This window comes from Ranitomeya variabilis, chromosome 5 (assembly GCF_051348905.1).
Source record: "Ranitomeya variabilis isolate aRanVar5 chromosome 5, aRanVar5.hap1, whole genome shotgun sequence".
In the NCBI taxonomy this organism is placed as follows: domain Eukaryota; kingdom Metazoa; phylum Chordata; class Amphibia; order Anura; family Dendrobatidae; genus Ranitomeya; species Ranitomeya variabilis.
In genome coordinates, this window is record NC_135236.1 from 597648293 (window position 1) to 597665946 (window position 17654).

The 17654-nt window shown below is 42.0% G+C and overlaps 1 protein-coding gene across 2 annotated transcripts in view; it reads right to left on the bottom strand.

Annotated features, from left to right (window-relative positions):
- LOC143776550 (A disintegrin and metalloproteinase with thrombospondin motifs 2-like) overlaps positions 1 to 17654 on the bottom strand; it is a 793125-nt gene that overhangs the window by 494167 nt on the left and 281304 nt on the right. The gene's annotated exons all lie outside the window — the stretch shown is intronic.

A 17654-nucleotide genomic window follows, 5' to 3' on the forward strand; every position in this document is an offset into this window, starting at 1 on the left:
ACTAGTAGCAGGAACATGCAACCGAAGGCTCTGGTTACAATGATGACCGGCAAGGAAATGACTGGAGAGCAAGGCTAAATAGGAAACTCCCAAACACTGATGGAAGCAGGTGAACAGAAGCAGCAAAGTGCAAACAAGTCACCAGTACCACCAGCAACCACCAGGGGAGCCCAAAAAGCGGATACACAACATAAACCACCAGTTTAAACAGCAGTCTGTGCTGGATGAAAGATGAAGGACTTCACCTAGAGACGTCACTGGTGAGTCAGTGTGTTACCTATACACTGACACTATACACTGTATACTATATACAGAGCTCCTGTCTATAATGTCACCAGTGATCACTGTATAACCGCTACACAGACACTGCATACTAAGTACAGATCTCCTGTGTATAATGGTACTTATGGTGATAGTATTGTGGGGGGTTTTTTTATTACTGATCAGTATTGCAGTATTAGGTCATTATGTGGTGGTAATATGTGGTCTGGTCATGGTGCGGTGGTATTTGTTCTTTGTATGTGATATTATTTGATCACTGGTGGTAATATGTGGTCTGGTCATGGTGTTGTATTTGTTCCTTGTATGTGATATTATTGGTCATTTTAAAAATGGAAAAATAAATAAAAATATACCTAAATTGTATTGCATATTTTAACAAATATTTAATAGGTTACAATAGAGTAGGGCCCAGCCAAAAGTGTCTACCGTGTTATGGTGGCGGCTTGAAAAATCTTTTGGCCAAAACAAAAGCTGCCGGTTATATGTGTGATCTGGTGAAGGGAACTGTTAATGTGTGATAGGTGAGAAGTGGAGTTTCACTCAGCAACAATTTTTCTAGATTAATCTGGTTCAGGTATATGATGGCCCCGTCGCATGAACAGGGGGGCACACAGAGTCTGAACAGCCTGGGGCCCTGGCTACCCTTAATCCACCCCTGATATAGGGGCAAAATTGTTTCGTGAATTGGAACGCGTGGGGTTAAAATTTCATCTCACAACATAGCCTATGACGCTCTTGGGGTCCAGACATGTGACTGTGCAAAATTTTGAGGCTTTAGCTGTGACAGTGCAGATGCCAATCCCGGACATACACACACACATACATACATACACACACATTCAGCTTTATAGATTAGAATACATACATACACACACATTCAGCTTTATATATTAGATTGCGCCGGCTGTTGTTCATGCTTCAAGTCAAAATCAGCTTTTCACTTTTCTTGGAGATAATATAATGCTGCACTGCAAATCTTCAGCAGCTACATTATTACTTGCACTATGTCTGCAGATGTAGCACAGCTAAGGCCTAGCTAATTATTTCTTGTACGTTCATTTGCTCAATGTTAAAGGGGTTTTCTCATCATCTCCATATACTTGCATAGGAGGGATGCGACATGAAGAATCTTATTTTCTGTGCAGCTCCCATAACTGGAATACATTATTAATGTCCAAGATGAGAATATATAAAATAAAGCAGTATATGTATCTGCCTCGGGAAAAAAAAGCAACATATCATAACATGACAAAATCCACCAATAGTCATCGCTGTATGAGAACATTAACCCCTTCACCCCCAAGGGTGGTTTGCACGTTAATGACCGGGCCAATTTTTACAATTCTGACCACTGTCCCTTTATGAGGTTATAACTCTGGAACGCTTCAACGGATCTTGGCGATTCTGACATTGTTTTCTCGTGACATATTGTACTTCATGTTAGTGGTAATTTCTTCGATATAACTTGCGTTTATTTGTGAAAAAAACGAATATTTGGCGAAAATTTGGAAAATTTCGCAATTTTCCAACTTTGAATTTTTATGCCCTTAAATCACAGACATATGTCACACAAAATACTTAATAAATAACATTTCCCACATGTCTACTTTACATCAGCACAATTTTGGAACCAAAATTTTTTTTTGTGACGGAGTTATAAGGGTTAAAAGTTGACCAGCAATTTCTCATTTTTACAACACCATTTTTTTTTAGGGACCACATCTCATTTGAAGTCATTTTGACGGGTCTATATGATAGAAAATACCCAAGTGTGACACCATTCTAAAAACTGCACCCCTCAAGGTACTCAAAACCACTTTCAAGAAGTTTATTAACCCTTCAGGTGTTTCACAGGAATTTTTGGAATGTTTAAATAAAAATGAACATTTAACTTTTTTTCACACAAAATTTATTTCAGCTCCAATTTGTTTTATTTTACCAAGGGTAACAGGAGAAAATAGACCCCAAAAGTTGTTGTACAATTTGTCCTGAGTACGCTGATACCCCATATGTGGGGGTAAACCACAGTTTGGGCGCATGGCAGAGCTTGGAAGCAAAGGAGCGCCATTTGACTTTTCAATGCAAAATTGACTGGAATTGAGATGGGACGCCATGTTGCATTTGGAGAGCCCCTGATGTGCCTAAACATTGAAACCCCTAACAAGTGACACCATTTTGGAAAGTAGACCCCCTAAGGAACTTATCTAGATGTGTGGTGAGCACTTTGACCCAACAAGTGCTTTACAGAAGTTTATAATGCAGAGCCGTAAAAATAAAAAATCATAATTTTTCACAAAAATGATCTTTTCACCCCCAATTTTTTATTTTCCCAAGGGTAAGAGAAGAAATTGGACCCCAAAAATTGTTGTGCAATTTGTCCTGAGTACACTGATACCCCATATGTGGGTGTAAACCATTGTTTGGGCGCAGGGCAGAGCTCAGAAGGGAAGGAGCGCCATTTGACTTTTCAATGCAAAATTGACTGGAATTGAGATGGGACGCCATGTTGCGTTTGGAGAGCCCCTAATGTGCCTAAACATTGAAACCCCCCACGAGTGACACCATTTTGGAAAGTAGACCCCTTAAGGAACTTATCTAGATGTGTGTTGAGCACTTTGACCCAACAAGTGCTTCACAGAAGTTTATAATGCAGAGCCGTAAAAATAAAAAATCATATTTTTTCACAAAAATGATCTTTTAACCCCCATTTTTTTATTTCCCCAAGGGTAAGAGAAGAAATTAGACCACAAAAGTTGTTGTGCAATTTGTCCTGAGTACGACGATACCCCATATGTGGGTGTAAACCATTGTTTGGGCGCATAGCAGAGCTCAGAAGGGAAGAAGCGCTATTTTACTTTTCAATGCAAAATTGACTGGAATTAAGATGGGATGCCATGTTGCGTTTGGAGAGCCCCTGATGTGCCTAAACATTAAACCCCCCCACAAGTGACACCATTTTGGAAAGTAGACCCCCTAAGGAACTTATCTAGATGTGTTTTGAGAGCTTTGAACCCCCAAGTGTTTCACTACAGTTTATAACGCAGAGCCGTGAAAATAAAAATTATTTTTTTTTTTCACAAAAATGATTTTTTAGCCCCCAGTTTTGTATTTTTACAAGGGTATCAGGATAAATTGGACCTCAAAAGTTGTTGTCCAATTTGTCTGGAGTACGCTGATACCCCATTTGTGGGGGGGGACCACTGTTTGGGCGCATGACAGAGCTCGGAAGGGAAGGAGCGCCATTTGGAATGCAGACTTAAATGGATTGGTTTGCAGGCGTCACGTTGCATTTGCAGAGCCCCTGATGTACCCAAACAGTACAAACCCCCCACAAGTGACCCCATATTGGAAACTAGACCCCCCAAGGAACTTATCTAGATGTGTTGTGAGAACTTTGAACCACCAAGTGTTTCACTACAGTTTATAACGCAGAGCCGTGAAAATATATATTTTTTTTTTTCACAAAAATGAAATTTAGCCCCCAGTTTTGTATTTTCACAAGGGTATCAGGATAAATTGGACCCTAAACGTTGTTGTCCAATTTGTCCTGAGTACGCTGATACCCCCTATGTGGGGGGGAACCACTGTTTGGGCGCATGACAGAGCTCGGAAGGGAAGGAGCGCCATTTGGAATGCAGACTTAAATGGATTGGTCTGCAGGCGTCACGTTGCATTTGCAGAGCCCCTGATGTACCCAAATAGTACAAACCCCCCACAAGTGACCCCATATTGGAAACTAGACCTCCCAAGGAACTTATCTAGATGTGTTGTGAGAACTTTGAACCCCCAAGTGTTTCACTACAGTTTACAACGCAGAGCCGTGAAAATAAAACATATTTTTTTTCCCACAAAAATGATTTTTAGCCCCCCAAATTTTTATTTTCCCAAGGATAACAAGAGAACTTGGACCCCAGAAGTTGTTGTTCAATTTGTCCCTAGTACGCTGATACCCCATATGTTGGGGTAAACCCCTTTTTGGACGCACGGGAGAGCTCGGAAGGGAAGGAGCACTGTTTTACTTTTTCAACGCAGAATTGGCTGGAATTGAGATTGGACGCCATGTCGCGTTTGGAGAGCCCCTGATGTGCCTGAACAGTGGAATCTCCCCAACTCTACCTGAAACCCTACCCCTAACCTCACCCCTAACCGTTTACTGAACATTTTCTGACAGTCATAAGTGCCACGTATATAAGTGCCACGTATATAAGTGCCACGTATTTAAGAGCCACGTATTTAAGAGCCACGTATTTAAGTGCCACGTATTTCAGTGCCACGATATTTCAGTGCCACGTATTTCAGTGCCACGTATTTCAGGCACTGAAAAATACGTGGCACGTAAATACTTCAGTGCCACGATATTTCAGTGCCACGATATTTCAGTGCCACGTATTTCAGTGCCACGTATTTCAGGCACTGAAAAATACGTGGCACGTAAATACGTGGCACGTAAATACGTGGCACTGAAATACGTGGCACTTAAATACGTGGCACTTAAATACGTGGCACTTAAATACGTGGCACTTAAATACGTGGCACTTAAATACGTGGCCACTGAAATATCGTGGCACTTATATACGTATATACGTATATAAACGTATATTTCAGTGCCACGTATTTCAGTGCCACGTATTTCAGGTTAGGGGTAGGGTTAGGGTTTTTTGTTTTTTTCTTGTTTTCTTGTGTTTTTCTATAAAAACGCATGCGTTTTACCGCGTTTACATGCATTTTTTCACACATGTGGTTTTTTTAAAAAACGCATGCAGATAAAAACGCAAGTGTGAAACCAGACTAAAAGACGCTTTTTATAGCAAAAAAGTTTTTGCGTCTCCACATTTTGAGACCTATAATTTTTCCACATTTTGGTCCACAGAGTCATGTGAGGTTTTTTTTTTTTTGCGGGACGAGTTGACGTTTTTATTGGTAACATTTTCGGACACGTGACCATTTTTTATCACTTTTTATTCCGATTTTTGTGAGGCAGAATAACCAAAAACCAGCTATTCATGAATTTCTTTTGGGAGAGGCGTTTATACTGTTCCGCGTTTGGTAAAATTGATAAAGCAGTTTTATTCGTCGGGTCAGTACGATTACAGCGATATCTCATTTATATCATTTTTTTATGTTTTGACGCTTTTATACGATAAAAACTATTTTATAGAAAAAATAATTATTTTGGCATCGCTTTATTCTGAGGACTATAACTTTTTAATTTTTTTGCTGATGATGCTGTATGGCGGCTCGTTTTTTGCGGGACAAGATGACGTTTTCAGCGGTAACATGGTTATTTATATCCGTCTTTTTGATCGCGTGTTATTCCACTTTTTGTTCGGCGGTATGGTAATAAAGCGTTGTTTTTTGCCTCGTTTTTTTTTTTTTTCTTACGGTGTTTACTGAAGGGGTTAACTAGTGGGCCAGTTTTATAGGTTGGGTCGTTACGGACGCGGCGATACTAAATATGTGTACTTTTATTGTTTGTTTGTTTTTTTTAGATAAAGAAATGTATTTATGGGAATAATATTTTTTTTTTTTATTATTATTTATTTAGGATTTTTTTTTTTTTTTTTTTACACATGTGGAAATTTTTTTTTTTACTTTTTTACTTTGTCCCAGGGGGGGACATCACAGATCGCAGATCTGATAGTGTGCACAGCACTCTATCAGATCCGCGATCATACTTTCATCGGAGCAGGCTGCAGCTTTCATCTGCAGCCTGCTCCGACCCGGAAGTGCTCCCTGCAGGACCCGGATACAGCCCCTCGGCCATTTTGGATCCGGGGCCTGCAGGGAGAAGACGTTCGGTACGAGGTGAGTACATCACCTTGTACCGATCGTCTCAGGGAAGCACGCAGGGAGCCCCCTCCCTGCGCGATGCTTCCCTGTACCGCCGGTACACCGCGATCATGTTTGATCGCGGTGTGCCGGGGGTTAATGTGCCGGGGGCGGTCCGTGACCGCTCCTGGCACATAGTGCCGGATGTCAGCTGCGATATGCAGCCGACACCCGGCCGCGATCGGCCGCGCTCCCCCCGTGAGCGCGGCCGATCGCGTATGACGTACTATCCCGTCGGCGGTCATGGGGGCCCACCCCACCTCGACGGGATAGTACGTCAAATGTCGGGAAGGGGTTAAAGATACGGGCCTCAATTCACTAAGACTAAAAGAGTTACTAAACATCTGTACTATGCAAAGTTTTTGCAAAAATTGTACCTAATTTAGTAAAAAGTGCACCAATTTTTTTACCTCTCAATGCGTAGATTGTTTTATTAGGGTAAAATGTGCAAAAAAAAAAAACAAACTTATAATGCCTTAACCACTTCAAGAACTTATCCATACATCATGGACGGGAAGGAATTCCCGACCTTGGACGTATGGATACGTCAAGGGGAAAATGTGTCATCGAGCGCGGTGATCGCATTAAGGTGTCTACCTATTCTAACAGCATGGCTCCAGGACTCGTCCAAACAGGGGGTTGTGCTGCCCCCACCCATTGAGCATCATCTGGGGATTGGAGCAGTTGCTTTTTTTTGGACCGTGAGACCAGTAGAGATAGGGAACATGACTCCTTCATCCTGGACCTCTTGAAACTGGTGCTTGAGAAAAACTACTTTGTCTTTGACCGCGCCTATTATAGGCAAGCGGCAGGCACCGCGATGGCCGCGAAATGTGCGCCCGCGTACGCAAATTTGTTTATGGGGTGGTGGGAGGAGAAACATGTCTACCAGCTTCAGCCCTTTCAGGAATTTATACCTAAATGGTATAGATTCATAGACGATGTCTTGTTTTTGTGGACCGGTACCCTCAATGACTGTAATCTCTTCATTACCCAGCTCAATAACAATCCTTGGGGGATTAAATTGACCTCGAACATCTCTACTACAATGGTGGATTTCTTAGATCTGAAAATCCTAATTAGAGGGAATGGCTTGGTCACGAGTTTACATCGCAAGAAAACAGCTACAAATAGTTTGCTCCATTACACAAGTGCACATCCAGCTCACTTACATAATAGCATACCGAAGGGCCAATTCCTTAGAGTGAGGAGGAATTGCACCACCTTGCCAGACTTCCAGGAGGAATCACGGAAATTGGCAGAGAGATTTCGGGCCAGGGGATATCCTCCTAAGGTTATATCCCAGGCATTTCAGCATTCCCAGCAGGTGACACGAGAAGCGACTTTAAAGCCTAGAAATAGGCCACAGGCACGTACTCTCAATTTTGTCACCACATACCATAACCAGTGGAATGAGGTTTACTCGATTTTAAGAAAGAACTGGAATATCTTGTTAACAGAGCCCAAGCTCTCACCGTGGCTTTCCAATATCCCTAGAATGGTGGCCAGGAGGTCCCGTAATTTAAGGGACGAACTTGTGTCAAGTCATTTAAGATGTGCTACCACCAAGACAGGGACAGGTAGTAACATCCATGGATCTTATCCCTGTGGCAGGTGTAATGTCTGCAGCTATTTGATTGCCGATAGTGCAATATTTTTTCCACGTAGCCCAGAGAGGATCCAGGTGCCTGGTTACTTTAATTGTCGCACGAGGAACCTTGTTTACGCTTTAATTTGCAGTTGCCCAAAGATTTATATCGGATATACTACGCAGGAGCTTAGACGCTGGACGCAGCGGAATCTCTCAAACATCAGTACGGCCCAGAAGGACTCTGGAAAGGGTAAGAAGTTGTCCTCAGTGGCTGCACATTTCTTACACCATCATGGGAGTTCACCAAGGGTGCTAAGGGTTATGGGCCTGGAGGGGGTTAAAATGGATATTAGAGGTGGGAGTATAGTGCCCGAACTCCTAAGGAAGGAGTCCAAGTGGATATATAATCTCAATAGCTTGGCTCCGGTGGGCATGAATGAGGAACTCTTATACACGGGTTTTTACAAACAAATATGAGGCACTTTCTGCCCCTCTGCCCGTTTGTTTCTTTTCTTTATTTGTACTAACTTTTATATGTTTGTATCCCCCTCTTTTAGATTCTTGTTGGACTTTCTGTTTTTCCTGTTTGACCCTCCTAGGTGGCACATGAAGAGGCTTTTTGCATCCCCATAACTGCTGGTTTCCCGGTCATTGGATCATCGGCCTTGTCTGTCTTTCTGGGCATTTACTCTGCTTTTTTTTATCTGTGTCTGCTGCCAGCTATGCCATATGTTGGGCACTTTTAGTGCCCCTTATCTCTTTTTTCCACAGGTTCTTTATTATTCATCTTTATATTGGGTAAATTAATAAATAAATGTATATCATTACCTGTTTGGCTTGGCGTCGAGTAGGACCCATTTTTCATTTTGATTGAATGTTGGGGAGTGTGCGTGCGCCCTCTGTGAAACTCAGATAATGGATTGTCATTGATCTTAAGTATGATGTCAGCACTCTGTAGGCATTCGGCCTCGGGTCTCTGGGTGGATGGGGGTCTCTGGTGTATGCGGGGGACTATATTTATGGTAACCCTCAAAATTGTTCTGCGTCTCGTATTTATTTAGCAGTGGGTGCCTGCCTATGATATGTGCATCTCCGCATGGAATTACATACGGATTTGTGCGCCACATTTACCGTACTACGCAGGCGCATGTTGTTCTGATCACTTTTTGATCTTAGGAAGCCTGTCTATTCAGGCATGTTTCCTGATCATTCTAACTTTACTGGCAAATCCTCAATTCGAGACTGTGCTTACTGCAGCCTTGTCAGTATAGCAACAGCTTCATTCTGCGCAAGTGCATGACTTTTGTGACCATGCTTGAGCGGACATATATTTTTCTATCATATTTATGTCACTGCCTCTATGGAGGCTTCTTTGGTTGAGACTGCAGTTATTCTAATGTGTATGCGTTTACTTTACCATACTGAGCAAACGTATACTTCCCTAACTTCTTGATCTTCGGCAGTAAGTCCGTATCATATCAACATTACTGTGCCCATGATATTTCTTAAGCCAAGGCTGCACTTGTTACAGCCCTCAGGAGTTTAGCAGTAACAGTATGTTATGTAAGCGTCTGGCCACTAGGGGCATGCCCATGTGGGCGTGCCGTGTGCGATGCTCCCATGGCAACCCTGCAGTCGAGATTATGCTCACTACAGCCTTGGGAGTACTACGGTGACACTGCGCAAGCGCGGTAGCGTCACACTTGCCAACCCGGAAGTATATGCTGGCCTGCACACGCTGCCAGGGAACCACACGCCGATGTTCCCTCACAGGTGATCCGTATTATATTATATTATTTGGCTACATAAAAGTGAGTATTGACTTTCTACTTCACATTACCCCTGATGAAGACCCTCTTGTAGCGTCGATACGCGTGGGGCTCGGGTCCCCCCCAGCACAAGCACCTTCTATTGCGCTACTGCTGCCGCATTTTGCACCTTGTGCAGCTTTCTTGGAGCTGGTTGTTCGCCTTGTTCCCAGTGCTGTAGGTGATATATTGCCTGGTGATTTATATATGGTTGTCCTGTTCCCAGTCTTTTATATAGGTCTGGGAGGTGGAATTTACTATATATTTTATGTGCTTCATGCCTATAGGGTATAGCTGGCAGCAGAAGGATATATATTAATGCTCATGTCTACATGTGTGTACATGCATTACTTGGCTATTTAATGCTTTTTGAATTACTAGGTGCTTGACGTACACTTGTTTTCATCTGTCTGGGGGGGTGCATGTGGCTTATTCGCCATATGCTGTTTTTCTGTGGTTTTTAATGGTTTTTAAATGTTTGTCATGCTCTGTTATGCCTTTTTTGTATGAATAAAGCTGTAAAAAAAAAAAAATAATTTTTGATGGTTGATCCCAGTGTTATGCATATCTTTTCTTTTCTAATTGTTCGATTCCCCACCCCACCCCACCCCACTCGCAGCTGCGATTGATTCTGAACAGTCAATCACAGCAATTTCAGTATTTCAGGCAATGAAATTAAATTACCTGAAAAACATTGAGGTTCAGCTATGGTCAGAACTATAATAGCACCGATAATAGGCTGGAGCTTAGCAACAGCAGTGACACGAGCCCCAACACTGATTGGAGCAATCCGATGATGACATGCTATCACACCAATTAGTGAGTAGAGACGCAATTTGACCACACAGTGACAGCTCTGTACTCCCTCTTTCCAGCTTGGAGATGTTGTAGAGTGGTCACTGTGTTGTTCTGCTGCATAGCTGCTGAGCTTTGTGGTGCCACAGACTTTTTCAAGTCTGTGCCATAACTGCTGCTGTTCCTGCTAGAAGAAAGAAGACATTTCTGATCCATTCCTGACGTGCTCCTGTCCCCTGATTTTTCCTAATCCACTCCAAACCCCCCTCTTCCACCTTTCTCCCGTATTTCCCCTTCTCCCCCTCTCCCTAACCCCATCCCCTTCCTCCCTTAAGCTGCTGAGTAATGATCAGTAATTGATCGCCAATCAGTTTTTTTGCAGTTTTTTGTGCGGTCCTGCAGTCACCAAGCGCTGATCAGCAATGCACATCACTGATCAGCACCCTTGCTTGCTTTTGGCCAGAAATTTTTTTCCCAGTCTATTTTTCTTCCCACTCCCCTTTGCACAGCATTCACACATGCATCCATCCTATCGCCATTGAGCTACTGATCAGATGCACAGCTGTAATGTGAATATAAAAGTGGATATTTTGAGTCCATATTGAAATATACGGAATGCATTCAGACCATGACAGAGCAGCATTGCTGGTCATACATTTACAGATAGACAATGCTCATAGTGACACAATCTTTAGAACTGTTTACTTATTGTCTGAAAGCGTTTACCTCACAAATAGTTCTATGTTTCTATATGTTTGTTATTGCAAAACATGGAGGTTTATTTAACCTCTGTCTGTTGTGGACTTATCTAATCCTAGAAAGCTTTTGAATTGTGCAGGTTTATTGCTCATTGTCTGATGTTATCCTGGTGTCTTTGATTCATCTTATCCCAAAAGCTGGCCACTAGTGGAAGGCTGAACCAGAGTTACACAGTGTAAATCACTATATAAGGCCAGAGAAATATGACTAAGACAGAAGCAGAAAGTTGGGTACCTGTACTTATATTTGTACAGTGTTGTGAAGCCTGCATAAGTGGGGACGCCCATACATACATACGTTGTGAATTTCCCAGGGGTTCTCTGTCTTGGTGCTTGCTTCTCTGATATTCCAGACAGATGATGTTCAAAAAGCTGCTTGGTGATGATGTGAGAATATGTACTTACTCTTTATATGCATTTAGTCTTTATATATACTTAACCTTTGTATGTTAAAATATACAAAAGTGTACTCAATTATACTATTCCTTTAACTTTGTACTTTGAAATAAAATTGCGTTCTATCGCAAGTAATAGCCTTCTTTGAACCGTATCCGAACCTTCGTGTTAAAAACTTGGCAATATATGCTATTAGGGGTCGAGTTACCCCCTCTGCACAGGGAGAATCTCGAGCTATCTCCGCTGCAGTCTCCCATTCTTCTCCTGCCGCAGTGGAGCCTGCTCAGCGGAGGCGTCGGTCCCAGCGTCTCGCTCAGTCTGATACTGTGCAAAGGGTTACTGCTGCCTTTCCAGCTTCTGCCATTGTAGCCAGTACTGGTCACCGGCGAGCAGACGTCTTTGGGACTAAGTCCTACTTTTCCCCTTCTGAGCATGCCCAGGGTATGGAGTATTGGAAATCAAGGGTCACATGCTCAGGTACTGCAGCAACTCCCATTGGTCCTCTAGGAAGGTCCTGAAGTTGCTCCAAGTTCTGTGGCAGCCTCCCATTGGTCCCTCTGGGAAGGTCCTGAAGTTGCTGCAGCTATAAAAGGTTTGCATGACCGCACGGCCATGCGCTAGTATCAATCTATGTTATGTGCTTTGCGCCAGTGTGGTCTTGTGTGTATGTATTTAGGGCCCCGGCTGAAATAAGCCCCTAGAATACCAGCACCTCCGGCGAGGAGTTTGTGTGTGTGCAAGACCACTGACTGCTATCAGCTCAGCAGTTAGATGCGTACTCCTGTGAGTCTAACAGGGCTCAGTGCTTTCTTTTGTTGGTGACTCTGTGAAATAACAGAGTTCGCTTATACCGCCATATAGTGCTATTTGCTAGCAGCAGGTTCCTCCTGCACAGTGGACCCTGGGCTGCGAACGCACCAATAACTTCACCTATTTACTCGGTGCGTTCCGCTAGCCCTAACACATGCTTCTCTGAAATTCCAGACGGATGATGTCTAAAAGTTCCTTAATGATGATAATAGTATATGTACTTAATCTTTATATGCACTTAACCATTGCATGTTAAAAACATACAAAAGTGTACGCAATCATACTATTCCTTTAATTTAGTACTTTGAAATAAAATTGTGCTATATCACAAGTAGAAGCCTTCTTTAAAGCTATATCTGAACCTTAGTGTTAAAAACTTTGCAGTATAACATCATCACTGACCCTGTATGCATGCTGCAGTCAATCTGCTGATCAGATGCACATCACTGATCAGCATCTGTGCTCGCTTTTGGCCAGGACTTTTTTTTTTCTACCTCGCCACTTTTTACTCCTCCTTTGCACCATATCCGTGCATATGTCCTACAACTGAGTGCTGATCAGTGATGCACAAGACTGTTCCGTATCCGGTTGAGTTTATTTTTGTTTTGTTTTTTCTGAAAAAAATGATTTAAATTAGCGAATAGGTCTACATTATGCAGAGTAAAAATATACTGTTGTAATCAATGTCTACTACAGTATTTATTACTGAATATAGTCAGGGTTAGTGTCAGACAGTAAAGTGCAAAAAAAAATAAAAAAAATTATTTAGATTAGTTGATAGGGCTAGATTGGGGACAGTAAAGATATACTGTAGTAATCAGTGTCTACTACAGTAGTTTTCACTGAATCTAGTCAGGATTCGTGTCGGATAGTTGAGAGTGCTCAGTAATTTTTTTTTACAGGCATCCGTTTAGTAAGTCTGTTTTTTATTTCATTAAATTTTTATATTTTGATTTTATCTTTCTCTTTTTAGATTCTTTTCATTTCTTCTTTTTGTCCTCTTTCTTCTAAATAAATGTTTACACCACACACCTGAATAAAATTTGGTTATTTTACATACACACACACGTAAGAAAATGTTCCGCTTGTCCCACGGTATTCAGCTAAGGAGGCAAACACCTTCCTTGCCTCCAACACGGATAGTGAGGGAGAAGATGCCACATTCCTTTATTTTTCCTCCTCCTCTTCCACAAGTGATACCAATCGGGCACGAAAATGCCCCAGGACAGAAAATAAACCAGCATCCACCAGTAACCCACTATGGACCTCACCACCCGAAACATTATGAGCAACAGATTCCTGATTTTGTGGCGCACTCAGGAATCAACTACTTACCTTACAGAAATCAACTTTTCCAAAGTCATTTTCTCAGAGGATTTTGTAAACCTCATGGTGGCCGAGACAACAATTTTTGGCCCCAAACCCCACTTTATCATTTATAACTAGACCCTTGTAGACACAAGTTTTGGTGCCTTGTTCTTCACAACGGGTTAGTGAAGAAGCCAGAACTTCAGCAATATTAGAGTGGTGATGTTTTAAACATCACTCCTGAGTTCAGCATGGCTAGGACCAGTAAACGCTTTGAGGCCATCCACAAATTTTTGGATTACAAAGAATAATGCAAAATGTCCTCTTTCAAAATTTGGCAGGTCATTGGTCACTTCAGCAACAAGTTTGATGAGGTGTACATTCCCCTAAGGGATATCTGCATGGTTGAGACACTAATACATTTCAAAGGGAGGCTCAAATTCCAACAATACTTGTCCTGTAAGAGGGCCAGGTACGGAATTAAACTCCACAAGCTGTGTGAGAGTACCTCAGGGTATGCAAATCTGATGCACTCTAAACAACTCAAAGTCTGTGTTCCAAAACGTCAATCCTTCCATTCCAAGCCCTGCCATGCACCCAAACAGTAGTTTTCCCCCACATATGGGGCATCAGAATACTCAGGACAAATTTTACAACAAATTTCGAGGTCCATTTTCTTCTGCTATTCTTGTGAAAATAAAAAAGGAGCTAAAATAACATTTTTGTGTGACTTTTTTTTTTCATTTTCACAGTTAAACATTGTCAAATTCTGAGAAGTACCTGTGGGTTCAAGGTACTTACCACACATCTAGATAAAAAAATTGATGGGTCTAGTTTCCAAAATGGAGTCACTTGTGGGGGTTTCCACAGTTTAGGCATATCTAAGAATCTCCAAATGCGACATTATGCCCACAGACCATTCCATCAAGGTTTGTATTCCAAAACATCACTTCTTCCTTTCCAAGCCCTGTCATGCATCTAAACAGTAGTTTTCCCCCATATATGAGGTATCGGCGTACTCAAAAGAAATTGCACAACAAATCTTGCACTCCATTTTATCTGGTCACCCTTGTAAAAATAAAAATTTGAGGCTATGAAACTTTTTTGTAGTAGAAAAAGTAAAATGTTCATTATTTCCTTTCACATTGCTCCCTGTGAAGCACCTAAAAGGTTAATAAACTTCCTGAATGTGGTCTTTGAGGAGTGCAATATTTAAAATGGTGTCACTTTTGGGTATTTTCTGTCATATAGGCCCTCCAAAGTCACTTCAAAGGTGATGCGATCACTAAAATAAATGGTTTTGTAAATTTTGTTGGAAAAATGAGAAATTGCTGATCAACTTTTAACTCTTCTAATGTCCTAAAAAATATTCCACATCTCTGTGGTTTAAGGGTATAAGAATTAAAAGTTTGCTAAAATTTCCACCAAATATCTGATATTTTCACAAATAAATGCAAGTCATATCAAACAAATTTTTACCACTGCCATCCATGAATTACAAAATGTCAAAAAAACTATCCAAGAATCAATGGAGTACTGTGTGAATGGATAGGTAACAGCGTGGCTCACCCAATTCACTGCTAGGGTAGTTAGTTAGAAATTACCATTTATATTATTTTCTATATGTTGCCATTAACTTTTACCTTTTAATTTTTAGGAGGTTACTAGGCAGCAAGCTTATCAGTCTTTTACTACATTTTCATGAAAAATTCAAAAACATATTAGATTTAAGGCACAAAGTAATTTTTGAAGTAGTTTGGTGGAAACTTCATATCACACAGGAGTTTTACAAGAATGAAAGCAATTTAAAGGTGAAAATTAAAATAATTCATTATTGCAGATGTGTTAACCAAGATAAGAACTAAATATTTATTAAGCTGGTTCTATTGTTTTTAGAAACGAGCAGGTGAAGGCAAAGTAATGCTCTAGGCCTGGCCTGGGCAAAGTGCTGCACGCGGGCCATATCTGGCCCTCTCGCTGTTCCATTACCGGTGGCCCCCAGGGACCCACCATGCCCTCTGTCCATCCAATGCCACCGCTCTCCACATCCTTGGGATGCAGACAGCAGTGAATTCATTGGTGGAGAACTGGGCCGCAGAATCCATGTTCCATCAATCAGTGTGGGAGACAGCAGACGCAATGACGTCATTTCATTGCGTCAGCTGCGCACTGCAGAGAATCAGTACATCGGAGACAGCAAAGCGCAGGGACAACCAGAGTGAGGTGAGTATGTGGTGTTTTTTTCATATGTATGGGATATTTATACTGTATGTATGTAAGAGGATTTGTGGGACTCATGCTGTAAATCAGAGGCTACGTAGGGGCTCATGCTGTATATATATGAGGCTATGTAAGACATGCTGAATATGAGAGGCTATGTGGCACTCATGCTGTTTATAAGAGGCTATGTAGGGCACATGCTGTATATCAGCTATGTGGGGCTCAAGCTGTACATAGTGAGGCTATGTGGAGCTCATGCTGTACGTCACAGCTTATGTGAGGCTCATGCTGTATATAAGAGAATACAGTGGGTACAGAAAGCATTCATACCACTTTAAATTTTTCACTCTGTTTCATTGCAGCCATTTGGTAAATTCAAAAAAGTTCATTTTTTTCTCATTAATGCACACTCTGCACCCCATCTTGACTGAAAAAAATAGAAATGTAGTAATTTTTGCAAATATATTAAAAGAGAAAAACTGAAATATCACATGGTCATAGGTATTCAGACCCTTTGCTCCGTATTGAGTAGAAGCACCCTTTTGAGCTAGTACAGCCATGAGTCTTCTTGGGAATGATGCAACAAGCTTTTAACACCTGGATTTGGGGATCCTCTGCCATTCTTCCTTGCAGATCCTCTCCAGTTCCATCAGGTTGGATGGTGAACGCTGGTGGACAGCCATTTTCAGGTCTCTCCAGAGATGCTCAATTGGGTTTAGGTCAGGGCTCTGGCTGGGCCAGTCAAGAATGGTCACAGAGTTGTTCTGAAGCCACTCTATTATTTTAGCTGTGTGCTTAGAGTCATTATCTTGTTGGAAGGTGAACCTTTGGCCAACTCTGAGGTTCGAGCACCCTGGAAAAGGTTTTCATCCAGGATATCTCTGTACTTAGCCACACTCATGTTTCCTTCAATGACAACCAGTCATCCTGTCTCTGCAGCTGAAAAACAACTCCAGCATGATGCTGCCACCATGTTTCACTGTTGGGATTGTATTGGGCAGGTGATAATCAGTGGCTGGTTTTCTCCACACATACCATTTAGAATTATCACAAAAAAGTCTATCTTCATCTCATCAGACCAGAAAATCTTATTTCTCATAGTCTGGGAGTCCTTCATGTGTTTTTTAGCAAACTATGTGGGTTTTCATATGTCTTGCACCGAGGAGAGGCTTCCGTTGGTCCACTCTGCCATAAAGGCCCAACTGGTGGAGGGCTGCAGTGATAGTTGACTTTGTGGAACTTTCTCCCATCTCCCTACTGCATCTCTGGAGCTCAGCCACATTGATCTTGGGGTTCTTCTTTACCTCTCTCACCAAGGCTCTTCTCCCACAATTGCTCAGTTTGGCTGGACGGCCAGGTCTAGGAAGACTTCTGATAATCCTAAACTTCATCCATTTAAGAATTATGGAGGCCACTGTGGTCTTAGGAACCTTGAGTACTGCAGAAAGTCTGTTGTAACCTTAGCCAGATCTGTGCCTCGCCACAATTCTGTCTCTGAGCTCCCTGGCCAGTTACTTTGACCTCATGATTCTCATTTGGTCTGACATGTACTGTGAGCTGTGAGGTCTTATATAGACAGGTGTGTGCCTTTCCAAATCAAGTCATATCCGTTTAATTTAACACAGCTGGACTCCAGTGAAGGAGTAGAACCATCTCCAGGAGGATCACAAGGAAATGGACAGCATGTGACTTAAATATGAGTGTTTGATCAAAGGGTCTGAATACTTATGACTAGGGTTGAGCGAAACGGGTCGTTCATTTTCATAAGTCGCCGACTTTTGGCAAAGTCGGCGTCTCATGAAACCCGACCCGATCCCTGTGTGGGGTCGGCCATGCGGTACGGTACGCGATCTTGGC